This window comes from Balaenoptera borealis (genome assembly GCF_965194805.1).
Source record: "Balaenoptera borealis genome assembly, chromosome: 12".
In the NCBI taxonomy this organism is placed as follows: Eukaryota; Metazoa; Chordata; class Mammalia; order Artiodactyla; family Balaenopteridae; genus Balaenoptera; species Balaenoptera borealis.
The window spans coordinates 61,114,154-61,137,319 of NC_138869.1; positions in this window are offsets into that span (position 1 = coordinate 61,114,154).

A 23,166-nucleotide genomic window follows, 5' to 3' on the forward strand; every position below is an offset into this window, starting at 1 on the left:
TTGGAAGCCCTTGGAGTACAGTGATATTTAGTTTGTTTACAAGAACAGTGATGCTTTTTCTTCAAACTAACTCTCCTCTGGAAACCCAGCATGTCCAACAAACCAAACTGGACCTAAGGCAGGGGCCAGAGTCTGCTGGGCTCTATCCAGCCCCTCCCAGATGGGGTGCTGAGGAATTTTGCGAAGCCGAGAGTTTCTACAGGAAAGAGCGTGGAAACCCCAGGTGTCATCCTATGCCATTGCTTTATAGACAAACAAAGGTTCAGAGGGGTGGAGGGATTTCCCTAAGGTTGCACCGGGAGCAGCCTCCTAATTTCCAGTTTACACCTCTTCCCACCATATACACCAGACTCTGCCCATACTCTACCATCTATAAAGTACCTACTATATGCCAATCATCTTACTAGGTGTTTTGCATTTATCATTTCATTTAATCCTTCCATCTACCTTTTGTGATAGATACTATTAATCTCATTTTATTGAACAGAGGCTACAAAAGGGCTCCCAGGAAATAAGTAGTGGAGTGTGGATTTGAACTCAAGCCTGTCTCATTCTAAAGACTGGGTTCATTCTGTACCTCAGTTAGAATAAACAGAGAAACAAGCTAAATAAATGTAACAAATGCACCTAACCATGTATAATGACCCAAAAGCCCAAACAAAAATCATTTCTTGTTCTTGTAAAATCACTGTGCAGGTGAACAGGTTAGGTAGCGAACTTCACCTTGTGGTCATTTAGGGGCCAAGTGTCAGAAGCTCTGTTGTGTGTAACACAATAGCTTCCAAAGTCACTTTGGATATCATTTTCATCCCAAACAACCAGAGAGGGAAATGGCATGGGCAATTTCTAAATGGAAAAATGTTATAAGCTCAGTGTGAAAGTGGCATGCTTTCCTTGCACATGGCACTCACTATACACTGGCCACCTGGGGCACCTCAGTGCAGAGAGCTGGGAGCACTGGGCCGTGTAGTTCCCAGACCTGAAGGCACTGCTCTTCGAGAAGTCTACACTAAGAAAGGAAGATCATGGATTTGGGTGGGCATTTAGCCTCACCAACCAGGGGCTGGGGCACATGCAAAGTTCCGGATTAAATGTTCTTATGAATGACACAGCTTTCAAATGTCCATGGCTATGATCATAGCTGTTGTGAACATTTATTGATTTTTTAAAAATTTCCTACATTCAATCACCCTTCTTATTTTGGAAGAATCTACCCATATGCCTATTATTCTGGGACACAGTTACCCTCAACTTCCCTTGCCTCCAGCAGTGAGGACTCAAGCAAAATTTCACCAGTGGATCAGATGGTCCCTCTTGGGCCTTTGGATCTGCTGAGTATGATGCAAAAGCCTGGTGATGCCAGGGTTCACTTGCACCGTTTCAGCAGTGCCCATGGGTGGCCACGTTTCGTGGTTGTGTCCAGCTGTGGGCTGGCATTAAGCCAGAGAATGAGAACCTGTCAAACTGTTCCTGTGATGAATTCTGAAGCCCTTCAGTTCCTACCTGTTTTCTAAGATGTCCCTAACCAGCCACCCCAGCCCCTGCCGTTGGTCAATTCTGTGAACCACCTCCTGATAGCTTTCAAAGACATTTTCTTTTTGCTTAAGTTACCCAGAGCTGGTTTCTCTCTCCTGGACCCACAACCTTGATTGATACAAAGCTTTTTCAGAGCACGTTGTCTAAATCTGCCTCCACCTGGTCTGCAGCTTGGTTAATTCTGATTAGTCTGGTAACTGCTGGAAACACCATGGTTATTGACAAATCTGGACCCCTGCCTCCTTAAGAGCTGCTGGCATGAGCTGTGCTCTTTTCTTTCTTTTTTTTTTAAGGATGGGGAGAGTCTACTAGCGACAAAGGTCCCCTACTTCCTGTGAGAAGAAGGGGGCATGGAGTAAAGAGGCTAGCAGCCTGGCTTCTGCCTGCTGTTTCCAGCCACTGCTCCAAGCAGAATGCAGGGCATAAGACAATTTCTGAAGAATCCTGGATGGTACTTTGTGAGGCAAGATATCTGGCTGGATGAATGGGTGTTGAGGGTGTGAGAGAAAACTTTGTGTGTGTGTGTGTGTGTGTGTGTGACAGGGAGTGTACACACACGCGTGTCAGAGAAGGGAGCCAGGTAACCTGTGCCAGACTCTCCTGAGAAGGGCGTGGGAGAAGGAAATGAACAACCAATTTGTTCTCCAGTGAACTTTTAAAAACTGAACATTGTGTGCTTTCTTTCAGACACCCAAATCTGTTGACTGTATTTTTCCCTGCAAGATAGGAATGAACTTTTGGGGTCAAAGAGAGGACCCCAGGCTTAGTATTTTCAGGCCATTAACTGTTAATACAAGGAAATGTGATTGTTGTGCTCTTTAAAGAGAACTTGAGCCCCTGGTGTTGTGGGCATTGGCTTTTGGTATTGATGGAATCCTGATTCAATATTGAAAATAATACTCAATATTTATTGTCAGTCTTTCCCAGGAACAGCTACCTCTGTACTCTAAGTTTGTTAAGGCCCCAAAGCTTATATAAATACAGACCTATTTACGTCCTACCTGAATCACACTGGTTCATGGCCCTCCCGCATCTCCTGCCCTTCCTCTTGTGTGATACTCAGGTGTCTTCCCACGGTGGTCCTCTGATATTCTCAGCTCCAGAAATCCCATGGCTGCTTCAGCAATGTTTCATGGACTGAATTTTTGAATCCTCCAAATTCATATGTTGAATCCCTAAACCCAGTACCTCAGAATGTGACAATATTTGGAGAGAGGGCCTTTAAAGAGGTGATTCATTTAAAATGGGGGCCCCAATCCAATCTGACTGATGTCCTGATAAGAAGAGGAAATTTGGACACATAAAGAGACACCAGGGATGCAAGTGCACAGAGAAAAGACCCTGTGAGGACACAGTGAGAAGGCAGCCATCTGTAAGCCAAGGAGGGAGGCCTCAGAATGACTTCAACCCTGCTGACAACTTGATCTTGGACTTCTAGCCCCCAGAACTATGAGACAATAAATTTCTGTTGTTTTAGCCACCCAGTCTGTGGTGTTTTGTTACAGCAGCCCTAGCCAGCCAATGCAGGCCTTTACTATGACCACAATCGTTGAGACTTGCATTAAACTGTGTTTCCAATGCCTTGACATCCTGGGGATGGCACCTCCTAGGGTAGCCAATTCCTAGAGATGGTAAAGGCCTCACCTATAAGCACACACAGGCAAATCAACCTCTCCCCAGCCCATGCCCTGCTCCTTTATGGGGCTCTTACAGGGCTCTCACACTCAATACCATGGTCCCCCTGCCCTAACTGCCATGGCCAGGTGCCAGACAACTAGAGACAGTCCAACGCCCCAGGACTGACTAAAGGTATTTAAACTAGCCACGCCTGCTTACCCTGCCTCAGCTGTTCCTTCTCAAGGAAGCCCAATGAAGGCCCTTGCCCTCCTCCTCCCCCTCCCTCTGCCTCCCAACCAACCCTCATGCCTCCCCATGTGGCCCTGCATGACATGCCATGACCCTGCTCTTGGGGCCTATGAGTAACAAACTATCTTTCCAGCGGGAATTGTCTCCTGATCTGTTGGCCTGATCATATCCAAATAGTAATAAAATCTATATTTTAAAACAAGGCTTTTTGTGCAAACCTGAGCCCCATGCAAGAGTGCTGTCAACTAGCTCCCCCATAGTCGAAAACCCTGGAGGTGGCAAAACAATGGTGGTCCTCCTTAGTAAGAACCATGAAGCATTCATACAGAAATGGGGAGAAGGACCCCAACTCTAAGCCACACCCTCACCTGGCCCCGAAGCAGTACTGCTAATACCCTACGAGCTACAAATCCCCTCAAGAATCTGCTCCTTCTGCTATTACAACAACTCCTTCCCTCCCTGGAGTCCAAATGAATCCCTAGGGCCCAGCTTTGGTAGCTAACCTCAGGCTCCCCTCTCCAGCTTCAGGCACTAAACTTCCTCTTGGAATGTCCTTCCCCCTCATGCAAAGCAGCAACATGCAAACGGATTCTTGTATGTACTGCCCTTCCATGAGCACATAAGGCTACATTTGTATTGGGGTTAGCCAGGACCTGTTCACCTCCACAGCCACCTCTACTAAGAACTCAGCTAATGAAAGTTGTGCGACAGACAGCACCGTGAGACACAGTGCCTGCCTCCAGGCTTGGACCACTTGTCTGGGGAGACTAACAGGTAAAGAATGGAGCCGTCTCTGTGCTATTCAGGAAACACAGGCAAAGCCCCTGACAGGGCTCAGTGCGGGAGAGATGTCTTCTGACTGGAGCATCAGGAAGACGTTGTGAGAGATCAGGGGCTTGAGACAAAAAGCACCATTTTGATGAGGAGGTTAACCAGGAGTTAAGTCCTCTCCCTCTGGCAAAGGTCAGAAGACTGACTGACATACCTAGACTGGAAAATAAGAAAGTACAGGAAAGTGAAGAGGTTTAAGGCTGCAGAGCAGTTGGTGCCTGACTGAGGAGGCGTCACAGAGAGTACAAAAGGCATGGGTGACTGGGCTTTGCCCTCAAGATTAGACTTCTTGTAACAGAGATAAATAGTGAAATGTAAGAGAACATATCATTTATAAATTGACATTTAGGGGTCTTGCATGTATGATATAGAGCAGGGCCGACAAGCATTTTCCAAGGTTCACATAGTAAATGTCTTATGCTTTGCAGGTCATTTGGTCTCTGTCAGAACTACTCAACTCTGCCATTATATTGAGGAAGCAACCACAGACAACGCATAAATGAGTGTCATGGTTGTAATTCTAAGAAAACTTTACTTACGAAAAGTTGTCAGCGAGCTAGATTTGGCCCACAGGCCTCAGTTTGCTGACCACCAGTGCAGGACACAATTTTTAAGTAGTTTGGGTCTCAAAGTCAGGAGCTCTCTTCAAATCTCAGGGAAAAACTAGATTTTGAAGGATGATTACACAAGATGACATGTCCCAGGGTTCAGGAACAAATAACATCTGTAAAATTTGGACCTCACCTTAGATGCATCCTTAGATACATCTAGAAGCTAGGCCTTTCCAGTCAAATACAATGAAACCATCTTCCCCTCTGAAAATCTGAATCCTAACCCTAACCCTTAACCTTGGAAAATCTATAAAGTAAGTGTAAGCAAGTGCTCTTTGCTGCAGACCTGAAAGGACTGGTGATCCATCTGTTTGTTCTCAATCCTCTATATTTTTTAAGCTTATATTTATTAGTGTCTGCTGTGTGCCAGGTGGTGCGCCCAGAGCTCTCTGAGGGTTCTTCACCAATCACTCACACACACACACACACACACACACACACACACACACACCATCCTGGGACCAGGTAGAAGAGTTTGTACTAGTGTAAAAAGCTTTATTAAATATCTCAGAGTTCCACCCTACCACTCATGCAATCCTGTGAAGTTGGCACTATTGTTACTATTTCTATTTAACTGAGAATGACGAGACTGAGGCTCAAAGAGGCTCGTTACTTACCCAAGTTCATATAGTAAGTAAATGAGTCAATTGCAAGCTAGAATTATAACTCAGGTGACTTGACCCAAAGCTGACTGAGTGTAGGCTTGGCCTTGTCCATGGCTGTGCTCGACCTCAGCAGATTACTGACCACCTGGGGAAGACATTTAGTCATAAGGAAAAAGACCATTCTTTGTAGTGTTGTCCAGTTTCCTTTGGACAGTACCAAAAACTAGCTGACCATAAGGGTCAGCACTGCGGCAGGTCCCAGACCCTGAAATGAGTCATGGAACACACCCAGATCTCCCATCAGCAGACCAAACCCAAAAGGCAAGTAGCAATGCTGGAGCCAAAGAAGGGAACTCTGGGCCATGGTCATTTCCAGAGAAGCCAAACTGGTCTTGGGTCCAAGGGGCAAGTGTGAGACTGGATACAGGAGATGAGACACAAAAACCAGAGCCCCGGAGATCAGAAACAAGTCAGGAGGAAGAGGAAGAGACAGGAAGAGCCAAAAAGCTTCAAAGTATAGGCCAAGAGCAAGACTGGGGCGTGGGGAGTTTGGATTGGATTCTGGTTACGAAGGAAGCAGCAGCACAGCTTAAAACTACAGGCTGTGGCCAGACAGAAATCATTGAGAATGTCGTCATGGAACAGGTGATAATGTGGTTTTAGCTGGTCCTTAAGGGATTGATGGGGTTGGATTAGACCAGGGAGACCTAAGTCTATGCTTCATCAAGGAACAGCAAGCAGGTATTATGGTTACATGGAATTTAGCAGGAGGTACTTCTTTGGACCCAACTATTCCATGAGTATTCTTGGTCTTTACCTCCCCATTGGTCCAAGAATGAAGCATCTCATGTTCATGTAAAGGGATTGCCCTGAATCTAACCAGACGATCTGAGCTTAAGATTCAGGGCAGGGCTTCTGCCAATGGACACCGAGACAGTGGTATCCTTCTTGCAGAACACACACCCCAGGGTTTTATGGCTATATCTTATGAACTCTTGGAGACTTTTCTCAGTTGTACAGCAGGGAATCTATCTTAAAGAACTCTTTTTCTAGACGTATTAAAATGTGCATATTGCTCAAAATATAGAGCTGTCACTAAGATTCTGAAGCAAGTTGGACATCAATAATAGGTCAATCTGGAAACCTCTGACTCCTCAGAAAGTAAGAATTACACCAAGTGTCTTTCTTCCTTCGCAGAGGACTGTATCCGAGCTTATTATAAATTAAACAGTGAATTGAGGCTTTGCTGCTGCTTTGCTGCCTCTCCACCCCTCTGGACTCACCCCAGCAAAGGTTCAAGGTCCCACTGGCTAAAACTAATTCTGAATTCAGGAATGAAAACTGGGAAGCTAAAGGGTGATCACATGACTGTGTAATATTAACTTTCCAAAGAACAGACAGAGTAAGGACATGAGCTGACTTGTCAGGACAAAACATCTCTTTCAGATGAAGATCCTGGAACAAGGGTTGTGAGGAAAGACACGCATGGGATCAGGCAGGTGCCCTTAGACCATCCTCGAGGGTCATTGGGAAAGATTATGTTGGAGCTCAGCAAAATATAGCAAAGCAAACAGGCTTTGTGCCCCTATTCATTGTAGAAATCTTTAGTACTGTATCCAGGAAAAAAAGTCCAAGAATGATTCAGAGAATCTGCAAAGCAAATGAAGGCCATGGAGGTGCCCACAGCAAACGGGCACCCTGAGTGGATTTAAAATTCTCATCAATCCATCAGTGTGTGGCCACACTGTTCCCCAAATCTGAGGTCCTGAGAAGCCCCAGGCCCAGCTGGGAGTGCACATGAATGGCCCAAGGGCTGTGTCTGAGCCTTAAATCCACACTTAAGAGGGGAGACAGGCTTTTCAGCTCTCCCACCCCCACCTCCCAACCCAAAGCCACATGGATGACTCTGGACCTGTGCAGAGATTGCTTCCTCATTGTCAGGGGGATGCAGTGGCACGAAGCCTGCTTTATTTCATTCTGTCTGAGGACTGAAAGACAAAAAGATTCTAGCACATGGCACTTTTTCTAAGCATGAAAACAGCAGATGGGGTACCGGGCTTCTACACAATTATTTTATTACTCTTGGGTTGTTGCTAATGTTTGCTCCATCTCAGAACAGAATCATGGGAAACTTTAATGTCATTAGACAGTTGTGTGCACAAGTGTGTATGTGCTGAGTAAGTCTCTGACTGATGAGACGCTGTCCAAGTAGGGTCTTTGATTTTGAGCTAACCCAGCCAGTTCTAAGCACAGTTATGAAGCACAAGCAGACCACCAGAATGCAAGTTTGGGGGGGGCCCTTAGAAATCATAGTTGCCAAGCCCCTCATATTACAGATGGGAAATTGAAGCCCAGGAAGGTGAACTTATTTGGAAGATCACACAGCTTGCTGATCACCAAGATGGGTCAAGAACCCAGGACTCCAGCAAGATACAGTGGAAAGAACATTGGCCTATGACCCAGCAAATCTGGGTCCTTACATCAGGTCTGCCACTCACTGGCTAGCTATGTGATCTCAGATAAGTCACTTGACCTCTCTGAGTTTCAGTTTCCTTATTTATAAAAATGTCTGTAGCAATTTAATACCAGTCTTCTCTCAGAGGGTGTGAAGATGCTTTACAAAGTGCTCTACAAAAATGATTGTGTGTACATATGGGGGTGTATGTGTGTATGTCTATACCAAAATGTAGCCTATACAGTATCATGGGAAGCCCTTGGGGAGAAGGGTCCAAGTTTGTTAGGATTCTTTTGCTTGTTCCACTGCAAATAATAAATCCCAACTCAAACTTGCTTAGAAAGGAAGAAGGGAGGAAGAGAGGGAAGGACAGAGGGAGAGGATGAAGGTGATGGAGTTACTGAGATTGGCTTATGGATCCTGTAACTGAAAAGTCCAGAGACAATAGACATCAGGTTCAGCTGGATACAGGGGCTCAAGTGGTGTTGGGTGGCTCCTCCTCTCTCCTCCGTGTCTGTTGTCCTCTTTGATGCCTCTGTTATCAGGCTCTTCACAGTGACTTCTGGTGGATTCAGGCTCATACCACCCTTACACTTGCTAGTCCCAGTGGAAAAAGGAGCTTCTTACTTTCTTTCATCTCATTGAAATATAGGCCTGACTTGTGTCCATCTTTGAACCAATAATGTCCAAAGGGGCGAACACACAGTGATTGGTTGAGCCTGGATCAAGTGAGCTCCTTGGAAACCGGGGGTGGAGACATCTTCCCCTAAACAACAAAGAGTGAGGGGAGAGGAATGGCTTCCCAAAAAATGGGGTATCATTACCAGAAGGAGGAGAATGAATCCTGGACAGAGAAAAGACGATGGGAGTAGCTCAGAGTCAGGTGGGCTTAGGCTCCATCCCCTGCCTGTGGAGGCTTGGATGCACGTCTTCACTTCCTGAGCCTCAGTTCTCCTTCTGTGAAGTACGGAGAATGCTCCTTTCCCCATGGGGAGCAGTGAGGGGTACACAGGATACCCTGAACGTGGACAGGAAAGCTAAGCAACTGCTGGGAAGAGGAATCAGCTCTTGGGGCATCAATGAGACAATGCCAGAACTGTAACAAGAAAAAGAAAACTGCCTGCTCCCCAGCCACTCAGGAAGGTACTGTATGTGGCTGGAAGCAAGAAGCTCATAAACAATCTGGGGTGGAGTAAGGAACGGAAACCCAAACCCCTCATCTGCCTCTGGGAGAAGGTGCAACTATTACCTACAGGGCTTGCACTTTGTTTGGGGGACTTTAGACTGTGGAAACAGAGCTGGATCCTGTGGGACAGAGGAGGGGGCGGGGCGCTGCCCACCGCCCTCCACCCCCCCTTGCCTCCCCCCCCCCCCCGTCCTCACCCCACCACCCTCGGAAGACCTTGCCTCTCTCCTGCTATGTGGTTATAACATATTTTTAACACGTGGGTTGACAGGGTGTCACATGTAAAAGTAACTTTGCACATAGTCTTTAGTAGATAATTTATGTTCCTTTTTTTTTTTTTTTTAAATTTTGCTTAAGCGGCTGTGTGAGGGATGTCTAGGAAATAAAAGCCACATCATGTGAGGAATAGGATGAAAGAATTGGAGATGCTTAAAAGAGAGGGAACGATGGCTGTGCAGAGGGACTGTTGTGACTGTTTCCAGGTATTTGAAGGGCTGACATGGGGAACAGGCAGTAGATGTTCTGAGTCGCTCATGGGGCTCAACCAGCAGCCCAGGAGGAATTTAGAGATGAGGAGCTTTAGAATAAATGGGGAAGCACTTCTAACTCCTGGGTTTGCCAACAATGAAGTCACTTGCCCTGGAATGTGCTAAGTTTCCCGTCACTTCTCTGTGGGGGTGGGTGTGGGGACCACCACTTGTGGCTACACCTACAGAGGCTGTCCAGGTCTCCTGTGAATATTTTCCCCGGAGGGTGTGGTGGTAAATGCTCCCCTTGCCCTCAGACTTTGCTACCTTAAGTCTTATGCTCTGGCTGACTCCCACCTTCCAGCATCTGCCCCTCGGAGCCTGAAGGAATTTTCTGGAACTGTAGAAGGTCACCTTGTCCTCCTGTGTATGGCTGGCTTGAAGGGCTGGGGAATTATTATTATACACCCAGGAGCAGCCCTCAACCAGCCTCTCAGCAACTGACGTATAAATGTCTCAGCCCCAGGCAGGATGATTCCCAGGACAAGTTTGCACCTTTTCCCAGAGCTTCCCTGGGAGCCTGGGCTGCAGTTGCCCATAAAGATGACTTGATAATCATATACCTTCTCTTCCCCCCCTCACTTCCCCCTCCCTTGTGGGTGTCCCTGGGGTCACTTCCCAAATAAACTACTTTCACTGGAAGCTTTGTTTTAGGCTATGTGCTGGGGGAGCCCAGATTAGGAGAGGGAGCTTCCAACAGTTTGTTCATGGAGTCATTCAGCGACCAACACTCTGGGTGACTCTGGCTCGGAGGGACTCCTGGAGGAACTAAGGTGGCTACGACGCGGCTCGCGAGCACAGCTACAGCCAGTGTGGGCGGGGAGCATTGATGCACCAGGACACGTTGTGTACACGAGGTGGTAAGAAACTTTATGAGATGCAGCCCCAGCAGCAGTCAGGCAATCACCCTGGGAGTCCTTTGGCATCTACTTGGTTTCTACAAGCAAAGAATATTTTTGGAACAAGAGCTCCTAGAGTCTGGGCCTCCTTGCCTTTTTTGGCCAGGCCCTGCCTGGGAGTCATCCCATGCACACACATCCGTGTTCTTAGGAAGCTCTGGTTACCAGTAATTCGGTCTTTCCTTCATATGCTGAAGCCAGGCAGGTGGGAAGCCCACAGCAGGCAAGTGGGCAGGTGTCTAGGCCCTGGACTGCTGAGGAGTAGCAGGCCGAGGCTGCTGCTTTATTTTAGAAATAGAAGGACCAAATCCCCTGATCATCCTAATCATCCTCCCCCAGTTTCAGTGCCACCTCCTGTCAAGGTTTTGTTAAGTATGTGTTGACCCGTCCCTCCCCCGCCCCCCACTCCTCTGCCATCACTTCGGGACTCTTCCCTTTTCATCTTTTTTTTTTTAAGAACAAAACAGGTATATTTCTATTGGACTACCTGATACAGAGGATAGTGTGGTATAGATGGGTAGCATGAATGACAAACAATACAAATATATTTTATTTGAAGTAAACAAAAATGCTTACACAGCTCAATGGCTCACTTGGAAACAAACTCTTGCTTCGCTGTATTACTGAGCAAAAACAAAGCTGAAATACAAACACCTTCCTTTTTTGACATGTATTTGGAGGAAGACACTACCTCGTTTTTAAAAAACTGACCCTCCCTTAAGGCCTGGTCATAGAAGTGTAAACAATGTAAATGAATCCACCATTACCAGTTGTCATATCATATCTATGTCACCTGTGTATTCTGAGATCACGCTTATACCTATCAATAAACCTGGGAAGTGGAACCCTTCCCTCTTCTTGCTTTGAGCTACCACCACCCTTTTCTTGTGTATATAGTTCTTCTTTGTGGACAGAAGAAAGGCTTTTTATTGACACCAAGTTTTATGGGTAAGGAGTACAAAGTTTAGTGAGAGACAAAGATATGTAAATAGACAATTAGAAAACAGGAAAAAACTTATGTGTCCACCAGGATGGAAACAGATAAAGAATCTTGTGCAATCACATTATGAAAGACTTATGTAGCTATTAAAGAGTAAAGGTAGATCTACACACGTAAAGACGTGGGAAAATATTGATGTCAGTTTTTAAAAAATTAATTATAAAAAAAAATTTTTTTAAATTAATTACAGCCATGAAAAGATGTGGAGGAGCCGTAAGTGTATATTGCTAAGTGAAAGAGGCCAGCCTGAAAAGGATACATACTGTGTGATTCCAACCATGTGACATTCTGGAAAAGGTAAAAGTACAAAGACAGTAAAAAGAGCAGTGGTTGCCAGGAGCTGAGGTGGGGGAGCGGTGATAGGTAGAGCACAGGGGGTTTCAGGGAGGTGACACTGTAGTGGTGGATACGTGACATTGTGTATCTGGCAAACGCACAGAACTGGAACCGTACAACAGAGTGAACTTAATGTAAACTGTGGACTTTAGTTAATAATAATGTATTCATATTGGCTCATTATTATAACAAATGTACCACACAGAGGAAGGAACCAAGATGTTAATAACAGGGGAAACCGTGGGGAGGGGGAGTAAATGGGAACCCTCTCTACTATCTGCTCAATTTTCTCTAAACCTAAAACTGCTCTAAGAAATAAAGTCTATGAATTTTTTAAAATTATGAAACTATCGGTATAGTATGAGTCCATTTGAATAAAAAATAATTGCATGTGTATTGTGTATTTACATGGTTGGACACAGCAATATGTCTAGAAAAATGAGTACACAACAAACTGTTAACAGTTTTTTCTTGCAAAGAGGATCAGTAGCAAAGAAAAGGAAAGCGTCACTTTTTAATGAAATAGTTCAGATATAAAAAAGTACACAGAATGATATACTGAACACCTGGCTGTGTACCTCTCCTGCTCCCTTCAACCAACTTCTTTTTGTTTTCTATTTTTGTTTTATTATTATTATTAGTATTATTGAAGTATAGTTGATTTACAATGTTGTGTTAATTACTGCTGTACAGCAAAGTGATTCAGTTATACGTATATATACATTCTTTTTCATATTCTTTTCCATTGTGGTTTATCACAGGATATTGAATATAGTTCCCTGTGCTATACAGGAGGACCTTGTTGTTTATCTGTTCTCTATATAATAGTTTGCATCTGCTAACTCCAACCTCCCACTCCATTCTTCCCCCCAGCTCCCTCCCCCTTGGCAACCACAAGTTTGTTCTCTATGTCTGTGAGTCTGTTTCTGTTCCATAGATAAGTTCATTTGTGTCATATTTTAGATTCCACATATAAGTGATATAATATGGTATTTGTCTTTCTCTTTCTGACTTACTTCACTTAGTATGATCATCTCTAGTTGCATCTACCATCAACCAGCTTCTGAATCAAAGTATGGGTGAAGGGATTCATACTTGCCACTCTATGTACTTGTACATTTTACAGTATTAATACATAAGCATGCTTATGCACTAATGCTATAATTTTTTTTAAATAAAGAAAAAAGCTAGAAAAGTGATAGAACAAGGTGCTGCATGAGAACAAAGGTGAAAATAATGAATCATGCCTCGGGTTGAGGAGAGGTGAAGCTGGGCAGAATTAGAAGAAGAGGGAAAGGGGAGTTAGCAAATGCCAAAACAAAAAGCTGGGATGGGTTGAGCTTCTTTAAGGAACTGGAAGTGATTCTGAAAGATGGGGGGCAGGGAGGAGAGAGAATATTCCAAGAATTAGTATGGAACCTGGACTGTTTGGTTGTGGTTGGATCGTGAACGGCATTCGACAGTGTGGTAAGGAGTTTGGTCTTTATATTATCAGCAAAAAGCATGAGAAGCAGCTTCTAAGGTGGTTCAAGACATGCTGGGGTTTGTCTTGCAGGGAAGCAGCAGCAGGTGGCAAGGACAGGAACAGGGAGCATCAGGCGCCGTCAGTGGCAGCTCCTGCATCCACTTCTTAAGAAGGCATGCATTTTATGTTTTAGTCTCTAAATATTTTGTTCACTTGTATTGGAAAAATAAACCTACACATTTTCTCCTGATATGTTGAAACGACACAGAGGCATGCATAAAAGCCTGTGACGGCCCCCTTCACCCTCCCCTAGCCCAGTTAGACTCCACTGACCCTCACTGTTCTTGGATGTCAAGGTTCAGAGAAGACCACGGCCTTCCCAGCAACCTCATAAAGGGACATGACTATCTACAGGAGGTCTCAGTTAAAAGCAGATATGTTATCTGCGTTGACACTAAATTCCCAAATTCCCAGTGATAACATCCTCTTTCTTTAGAGCTGCTCGGATACGTTTTATATTTCCTCCTTAATGACATGCCATTGCTTTTGTGAGTTCAGAGGTGACTCATCTCTCAGCCGGTATGAATCCAATTGTCTTTTCTAGGAGACAGTCTGATTTTGCCTGTAATGACAAAAGGTGACTATTTGTGAGTATCAGTATTAGAAACAGAGATGCATCTTGCTTTGGGGGGTGTCACAGTTGGGTTCCTTGAAAGCACAGTCTGCGATGGAGCTTGTGTGCACGAGCATCCACGTTGGGGAAGGGAAGGACATGAAGCAGATTCGGGCAGAGGGACAGGTCGAACAGCCACGCTGGCCTAGTGATGGCCTCAGCTAACCCCAAAGGGAGTTCTGAAGACAGGAGAGTCCTTCAGAGCTGCTCTGGACCGGGGCAGGAGGGTAGGGCCTTTATACCCCACATCAGTCAGTCGCTGGGTTTGGGCAGCTGGTAGGGGGTGTGATGTTGGGGGAGACCCCTCTCTTTGGCTCAGGGGAGCTCCAAAGGGGCTGTGCTGAGAAGATAAGACTTTCATTCCTGAAACGTGGGCTGAACTAAGCATCACAATGTCCAACCCAAAGAGGGCATATCTCAGTGTTTTGCTGTCTGCCATCCAAGGATGACACAGGGGCCTGGGCCTGACCTCCTCTCTTCCCCAGCTTGAGCTTATGCAGTGGCCAAGTGCCTTGTAGAACAAGCCCTCAACATTTTTAAGTTAATTTATTTAACAACTGCTTAATGAGTTTCTACCATGTGGCAGATACTGTTTTCAATGCTAAAGCATCACAGCATCACAACAATGAATAAGAACAATAGTGCTTACATTCTAGAGGTGGTGGATACAGATGACATACAAAAGAACTGACTAGAAGACACAGTGTGAGAAGGTAAGGGTTACTGTGGAACCAGAAGGGAGGACAGGAGGTGCCAGTTAAGGTGGGAGCAGGGTGAGGATTTCCAGACAGATGGAACAGCAAGTGCAAAGGCCCTGTGGTGAGGTGAGCCAGGGAGGTTTAAGAAATAGCAAGCAGGCCAGTGTGGCTGGAGGAGAATAAAAGAGGCAGAGAATAGCTGCAGGAGAGGCCCAAGAAGTGAGCAGAGAAATTGAGGAAGGACCCTGGGTCTCAAAGAGCCTTGTGGGTCATTGTGAGTCCTTAGATCTTCCTCTGAATGAGACAGGCAGCTGGTGGAGGGTTCCGAGCAGAGAGGTGACATGATGTGGCATATCTCAACAAAGTCACTGTTGAGAAAAGACTGTGGGAACAAGAGTGAAAGCAGGGAGGCCACCCAATAGCCCCCCGGGGGGATGGTGGCTTGGAGCAGGTGGTAGCAGGGGCGATGCTGAGCAGTGATGGGACACCACATGTTGTCAGGGCAAAGGCAGCAGCATCTGCTGAGGAATCCACCCAAGTAATGAGAAAAAGAGAGGCATCAAGGTGACTACAGTGTTTGGCCTGAGACAACTGGGAAGATGTTGTTTCCATTAACTGAGATGGGATATTCAAGGGTAGGGAACGAACCAGAGCTTAGTTACAGACTTGCTACGTTTCAAAAGATATTAGAACGTGCTAGGTTTCCACTGGTTACCCAGTTTTCATTGGCTACCCAGATTCTCAGTAGAGGGACTACTTTCTTTTTTTAATTTGTATGTTTTTTATTGAATTATAGTTGATTTTCAATGTTTCAGGTGTACTGCAAAGTGATTCAGTTATACATATATGTACATATATTCTTTTTCAGATTCTTTTCCATTACAGGTTATCACAAGGTACTGAATACAGTTCCCTGTGCTATACAGTAGGTCCTTGTTGTTTATCTATGTTATATATAGTAATGTGTATCTGTTAGTCCCAAATTCTAAATTTATCCCTCCCCTACCCCTCCCCTTTGGTAACCATAAGTTTGTTTTCTATGTCTGTGAGGGGTTATTTTCTGAAGTAGGATCCATGTCTGCCAAACTATATTATTTGCATGGAATATGCGTTCTTCACACCCTGTGCTTTTCCGTCAGAGCACATGGCAGTTTCCAATGATATATACATAATTCTTTGATTAATTTCTGTCTCCCCCACTCACCTGCAAGTTCTGTGAGGACAGGGAAATCTGTTTCACTGCCTGATCCCCAGCTTTCAGATCAGTTCCTGCCATGCTCCGACAGTTATCTTGAATGAATAAATTGAAACAAATTTTTGTGGAGAAGGAAACTTCTTCCCTTTTCTTTTTTTGTAAAAGCTAACAAAATCCTCAACTAAGAGCAGCCCTACTTCTAGTATTTTTAGCCACCAATCAGTCCTCCACACTTCCTCCAGAGTTATGTTTCTAAACCCAGCTCTGGTGGCAAAACAGCATGGAATTTGGGGGTTCAAAATCTGTGTAACTTGAACAAGTATATTAACCTTTCTAAACCTTAGGGAATAGTAACAGTACCCTTTTCATAGGTTATTATTAGAATTAAATAAAATAATTTATGAAAGATGCTTTGTACAAAGTTTAGCATATAATAAGTGCTTAATAAACATTAGTTATTATTACCACTACTATTCATTATTATTACTATTATCATTATTATTATCATTATTATTTTATCCATCCAACCTCAGAAAGTCCTCATGGCTCACATCAGTGCCTACAGAATTATGTCTAAACTCTACAGCAGGCATCCAGGTCCATCATGCTTTATCACACCTTAATTTCATCACATTTTTGTCTTTAAAGAGCTTATGATTCATGAGGGCAAAGAAAAATTCATAGATGAAAAGTTAAAAGAAAAGAAGAAAATAGATCTCAAAACAACCTCCAAGAAAGGACTAGAAATAGGGATAGAAAGAAATTCTGGGGGTTTAAAGGGGGGAAAAGATACTGGAAGGGAAGAAAAATAAATATCTCCCCAGCTGAAGGAACTTCACGGAGCCTTGATAAAGCCAAAGTACTAAAGATAAAGCTCTCAAATCCACTGTCCCAAAGCTTGTGAATCTGGGAAAACAGCTGAATTACATCTTGGCCTCCCTTGCTGAGATGACAGTCTGGTGGAAAGAACCTGAGTGGAAGTACTGTGCTCCACCACCAGCCTGGACCATAAAACTCTCCTGTGTGTGATCTCCCATTCTCTCCCATCCTCCAAGGGCTTTGGAAACCACATGTGGAGGACACTGATGCACAGGTGGAACGAACATGAATCCCTGTGTGACTATATGGAGCAGAATCCCCGGCGCCACCAACCACATTGCTCTGACAAGAACAAGAAAAAACTTTACTGAAACATGAAGGCTCTTAGTTACAGCAGCTGCGATTACCTACCTTGTCTTGTGCACAGTTAAAACCAAAGGCTGGATTCAGAAGACCTGTGTTTATATCCCAGCTCTGCCACTTAGTTACAGATGAGCCAGGGCAAGTTACTTCATCTGGGAACTGCTGTGAGAATTAAATGGAAAAAGGATTTGTAAACTGTGATTGTGCTGTAAACATTGGATATTATTAGTATTAGTCCATTCTTTCTAAATTGGCCAAATAACAGAGCCTAAGAATAGTATACAGGGATTAGTCATTCTTTCCGAACTAACAAAAAGAAGAACACAGTCTGGGATCTCATGATACTGGTATTAAGTCAAGTGTTGGAAAAAGAGTTTGGGTAGATCTGTGGAAGGCTAATGATTCACTTCAGAACTCCTGGAGTTACTTTTCTGCTTTGCTGTTATGGGGTAAAATTTTTGTGAATATTTCAATATTTGCAGGTAACCACAACATTTGCATCTCTTAATAATTCAACTTTTGTTGGGGGAAGGCAACAAGAAGGAAAGAGAGGAGAATTATTTCTAGGTGAAGTTTACCAATTCTTTTCCTCAGAGTCAAATGTATTCTAAGTATTGTTTTTGACAACACATTGGAGTTGGTATTTTTTTATTTCTCACAAATGTTAACAATTCTTTCTTTATCCAGACAATCCAGAAATCATATTCCAATATGGTTTACATTTTTAAGTAAATGATGGAAAGGACCAAAAGAGACTTCCAAGGCTGAGAATTATTCATCTTATAAATCCTACCACGTTTCTGAACACTGGGCAGCTCTGGGAATGGGTGAGCAGGCTTCCTAGTGTAAGGCTTCAGGACCCAGGCTCAGTGAAGAATGTCTGAGGCACCAGTGGGAACCTGGGAGGCAGATCACTGATGAGATAAGGCCCTTCCCTTCTGACAGTTCCTGCTGCAGCCAGAGGAAAGGTGAGAGGCAAAGTCTGGTCATTAAAACCATCTGGGCCCTTTATTCCTGGCCCTGGACCCACCCCATTCAGAGGAGATGATTTCTTAAACTAGCCATTGCTCCTTTCTTCTTCTTTATGCCTCCACTTCCTGTGTGAATGCCAGGCCCCTCTTCTCCCCATCCTTCTTAAGCTTTTCTTGTTTATTCTTACATTTTGGGGTGAAGGATGATTCTGGAAAATGAAGGCACATCCTCCTCCTTTTCTGGATCTTTTCTCCCTGTAGCTGTATTCCCTTCCTCCCTTGTTGACTCCTCTTATAAACATAAGAACTGTTGTCACTTCTTACTGGATTGGGGGCATTGGAATGGGGGTCAGAAGACTGGGCTCCTGCTCATCAGCACATAGATAAAGTGACTTTATTCTCCTTGGACTCAGTATCTCAGATGTAAAAAGAAAGGAAAGGTAAACTAGTGTGTCTCTCCATCTATTTCTCTCTCAGGTTCTGTGTAAAATCAGGTACCTATCAACAGCTGAAGATGGAGGTCTTCAGAATTATCTTGCTAACTTCTAAAGCTCTGCAGTTAAGCAAATGTTCCTTGTATTTGCTGGGTGAGCCATCTGGGTGCATTTCCAAAAGAAGCAAGTTGAAACACTGGAATATGAATAAATTAGGAATCAGTGAAGATGAGCCTGGAGAAGTGACCTCAAGCTTCGTTAGGAGGGACCTTGTCTTATATGTTAGATTTGGAACTTTATTCTCTGAATGATGGAGAATCTTGCAAGTATGATCAGATTTGTGTTTTAGAAAGTTCATTCTGATGGTTACATGAGGGATGGTGAAGACAGAAGTCAGTGCCACCAGGTAAAACTACCACTAATTTTTCAGGCAAGAAATGGGGAGGATCTGTATTTAAAAAGTAGAATGTATTTGGAAAAAATGGGAGGGGGCCAATTTGATACATTTGGGGATTTTCTGACTGAGGGAGTTCTGGAGAGACTCTAGGACGGGTCTCTCACTGATGTGAGTGGGTGGATGATCACAGTGGACACCTATGGCTTTGTTTACCTAGCATTCTGTGTTTTTTACTGAAAGAATATACACTTTTTCTTCAGAAAACTGCTTAACAATTTACTTCAAGGGAGATGCCATTGTTTTTCCCGTAATTTTGCCCCCGTGGACTTAACCGATTGGTCCAGAAAGACACCTCACCTGTGACGATCATGGAACCTCAACCCCTGGAAGCAGGTAATGGATGCAGAGGAGGGCAACTGACTAAAGCCAAGCCAATCAGAGTTCTTGTCCAGATGTTGAACTTGGAACCAAAGCAAGCTTCAGTCAGTCCCTTTTTATGGATAGAAATTTGCTAAGGACTGAATTTTGTGACCCCCCCCCCCCCAAATTCACACGTTGAAACCTAATCCCCAGTGCGATGGTGTTTGGGGGTGAGGATCATGAATGGGATTCATACCCTTATCAGAAATGACATGAGAATGATGCTCTCTCTCTCTGCCATGTGAAGATACGGTGAGAAGGCAGCCATCTACAAGCCAGGACGTGCATGCTCACCAGACACAAGATCTTCCAGAGCCTTGACTGTAGACTTCCCAGCTTCCAGAACTGTGAAATATTTTTCACTGTTTGTTATTTAAGTCACCCAGTCTATGGTATTTTTATTATAGCAGCTTGACCTAAGACAAAGTTGCAAGATAAAAGATGATGGAGCCGGCAGCCATGTTTTCCACCATGTACAGCAGTCAGTCTGAAGCAAAAGAAAATGAAACTAACAGGCGAGGAGAAGCAGAGAGCAAAGTCCTGATAATGTTCGAGACCCTGGTTCCAGTTCTTCTTGGGGCCCATTTGCATCCCTGTTTCTCCTACAATTTGATTATACAACACTCCTTAGATTTCCTGAGACAATACTTCCCCTTTGTTGACTAAGCTAGTTCAAGTTGAGTTCAGACACTTGCAGCTAAGAGTCTTGACTAATATCGCAGTCCATTAATTGAGCTGGGGAGAAATAGAGAGAGGCAAGTCTGAGAGAGAGGAGAATGAGGTCAGTTTGGGACATTTTAGGTTGAGTTGCTTTGGACATCCACATGAAGATTTCCAGATGAAGTGTCCATGATGAAGCTGAAGATCAGAAGATAGATCACATTCTCCAAGTCGTCAAAAATATATTGAAAAAGACAAGTCTAAGTCTGATGTCCTATAGTGCATCACTAGATGCACCCAAGTCAACACTGATCCTTTTAGGATGATATTGTTTAAGTCTCTAACACCTCTGTTCAGTTGAACTAGTATTCAATTTACCATTCTCACACTGATTCAACAATGATATCATAAAGTGTTTTCCTAGGAAGCTTGATGAAATCAGGCCTGAGTATCTCTCTGGCATCCCCCTAATCTATTTCAGGAGGATTGCATAGACATAAGGTAAACATGGCATGAGCCTGACATGATTTGATCTTGGTGAACATAGCTCCCAGCACTGGCTCCAAATCAATGTTGCTGTTTCTAAATATTCATAAATCAATCATCAATAACTTATTTTTTTGGCTAAATCACTTGTCGTCATCTAAATCAGTAGAACTAAGAAGTAGTAGGTGGCTATACTAAATCTTAAATAAATTCTTCACAAATTATACAACATTTCTCTTTCAGATCTATTCATGGATGCTTGTGGGCCTCCCAGCAGGGAGGTCCCAGCATTCCATGAACTTAATGGTGCCTATTAATTGTCTTTGTTGTTCTGTTCAGCGTGGAAGGGTGCTGCTTCAGAAATGCCAAGTTGACCCCCCATGGGAAAAGTATCTTTTCCTTTATGCCACACCAGAGGCTGTGGGCGGCATGCTTGTCCTTTCGAGGCAGAGAAACCTGGGGCACAAATATTGGTTCCAGCCCTTACATGCTGTGTGATCTTGGGAGAGTTGCTTAAACAGGCTGAGCCACAATTTTCCTCATCTGGAAAATAGGAACAATGATTAATTCTTTAGTACATGTATGAGAATTAAATGAGATAATGTGCATACTATACTAAAATAGCTCCTGGCACATAATCAGCTTTCGATAAAGGGTAGATGTGACTGTGTTTGCTTATTTGTTTTATTTGATGATGTTTGCTTCTTCCTGTTCCCATTTACCTGTGCATATCAGTGGTCTCGATTCCTTTGCATATCCTTTCTTTCTGGCTTCCTATTTGAATTATTTCTTTCATTTTGGCTGGGCATAGTTCATCTTCATGAAAAAGCTACAACACATTCCTCTACTGATAAGAGTCATCCATATGGATAGTTTGTATAATTGGTGACCTTCTTAAGCAGCTAGTCAAGAGAGGCCCATGGTCATTCCTGTCCATAGATCTGGCATAGTGTTCATTTCTGGGCTGATTCTCCAGTAAGTCCAGGTCAAATAAAATTTACACACTGTGTAAATTATGTACACCGTACTAAATATGTTCATGTAAGAAATTACACACATGTCATTTCCTATCCCCTTATGAGGTATTCATTTCTTGCTAGTGGAGTTGGCATGACAGCAATGGCTGAGACAAAACTGCCCTGAAAAGTTCAGGTAGCAGGGCCTTGCCATGTAATATGCAACATCAAAGCACAGGCGGAGAATAGGCTCAAAGATTTTGCGTCCACAAAAGCACAAGACCATTGTGGAGTAACCTCCTGAGTAGCTGTCGCATCCATCTACTCCCCCCATACCCACCACATTCCCACGGTAACACTATGCTCACTGCCAGCCTTGTTTCTCCTCTACTGCCAGAGAGAGTTTTCTAACTTACAAATATGACTATGTCGCTTTGCTGCGTGGGCCATTCGATGGGCTTGAACAAGGCACCTGGTGACCCGGACATAGCGCACCTCCCCGGTCATGTTTCTCACCACATACAGCCTTCTTTCTGGTCTGTGGTTTGACTGCACTAGAAAGCGGAGTTTTCAGTTTCTCCAGTGCACCACTGACATCTCTCCTCGCAAGCTTTGCCCTGATTAGAACCTCCCTCCACTTCCCCAACTTTTTTGCTTTTTGGCCTAATCTAGATATCACTTCCTCTGGGAGTCTTTTACTGATCTGGGTTAATTGCCCCTCTATGAATAAAGACACTGTGAATAATGGAATTTACCACATTATATGGGAATTGCCTGTTTACTTGTCTAGATCAGCCTATTAATCTGTAGGGACCATGGGGAAAGATCGTGTCCGATTTGCTCATCACTGTGTTGTCAGGACCACACACAGCTCAGCCCAGAGCAGGCCTCTAGTAAGTCCATGTTGAATCAGTGAATGAATGAATGAATGAATGATGACATTAGAAGGTGGAAGGAATCAGAGCTGAGATACCAATCCCAACTATATGAAATGTTTGAGACACATTTATACTAAAAAATTATTTGTTGTTTATCTGAAATTCAAATTTAACTTGGCATCTTACTTGCTAATGAAATGCCTCTTTCTGTATGTCTCAGGAATAAATGTATTAATTTCAACAAAGCCAAATCTTAGACTACTGACTACCTTAGCAGTCAATGTAGAGAATAATCATGTTGCTGGTGATGAATAAATTGCTTCTCTTTCTCTTTCTTTAAACCATGGGGACTGTGTAGGGTTTTTTTGCTTGAATTTCAGCATTTCAGTACCCTGGCTTAATGTGGACCAATATAACATGCATTCCTTTACATACTCTATTGTTCTGAACACCATGGTTGGTTAAATTCCTAGGAAGAGCTGTGACCCTTTAAAATTGCTAAATTCTAATTCTTTTACACATTCCATTGACAGTCTAATTTGCTGACTCTTTTTGGACTCTCCCACTTTTAAATCTTACTTTCATTATTGCACAATCTGTAGTTACTGCTGCTGAGTAACTAATGAGTAATCTGATTTCCTTTTTTAATAAATACAATATATCTCTCTAATTCAGTTTCACCAAGAACTTATCAGAGACCCTTTTTAAGATAGAATTTATTTTCTCAGTGAATTAATAAGGGAACAAACACTGATAAGGTTAAGGGCACAAATATTTATAACACAAACTATATCATAAAAAGATATAGGTAACAAAGGAGGGAAAAATCTGTAATACACAATTGGTTACACAGTTTAACATATTTGTTGAGCATCTAATGGAAAATACATGAATTACTA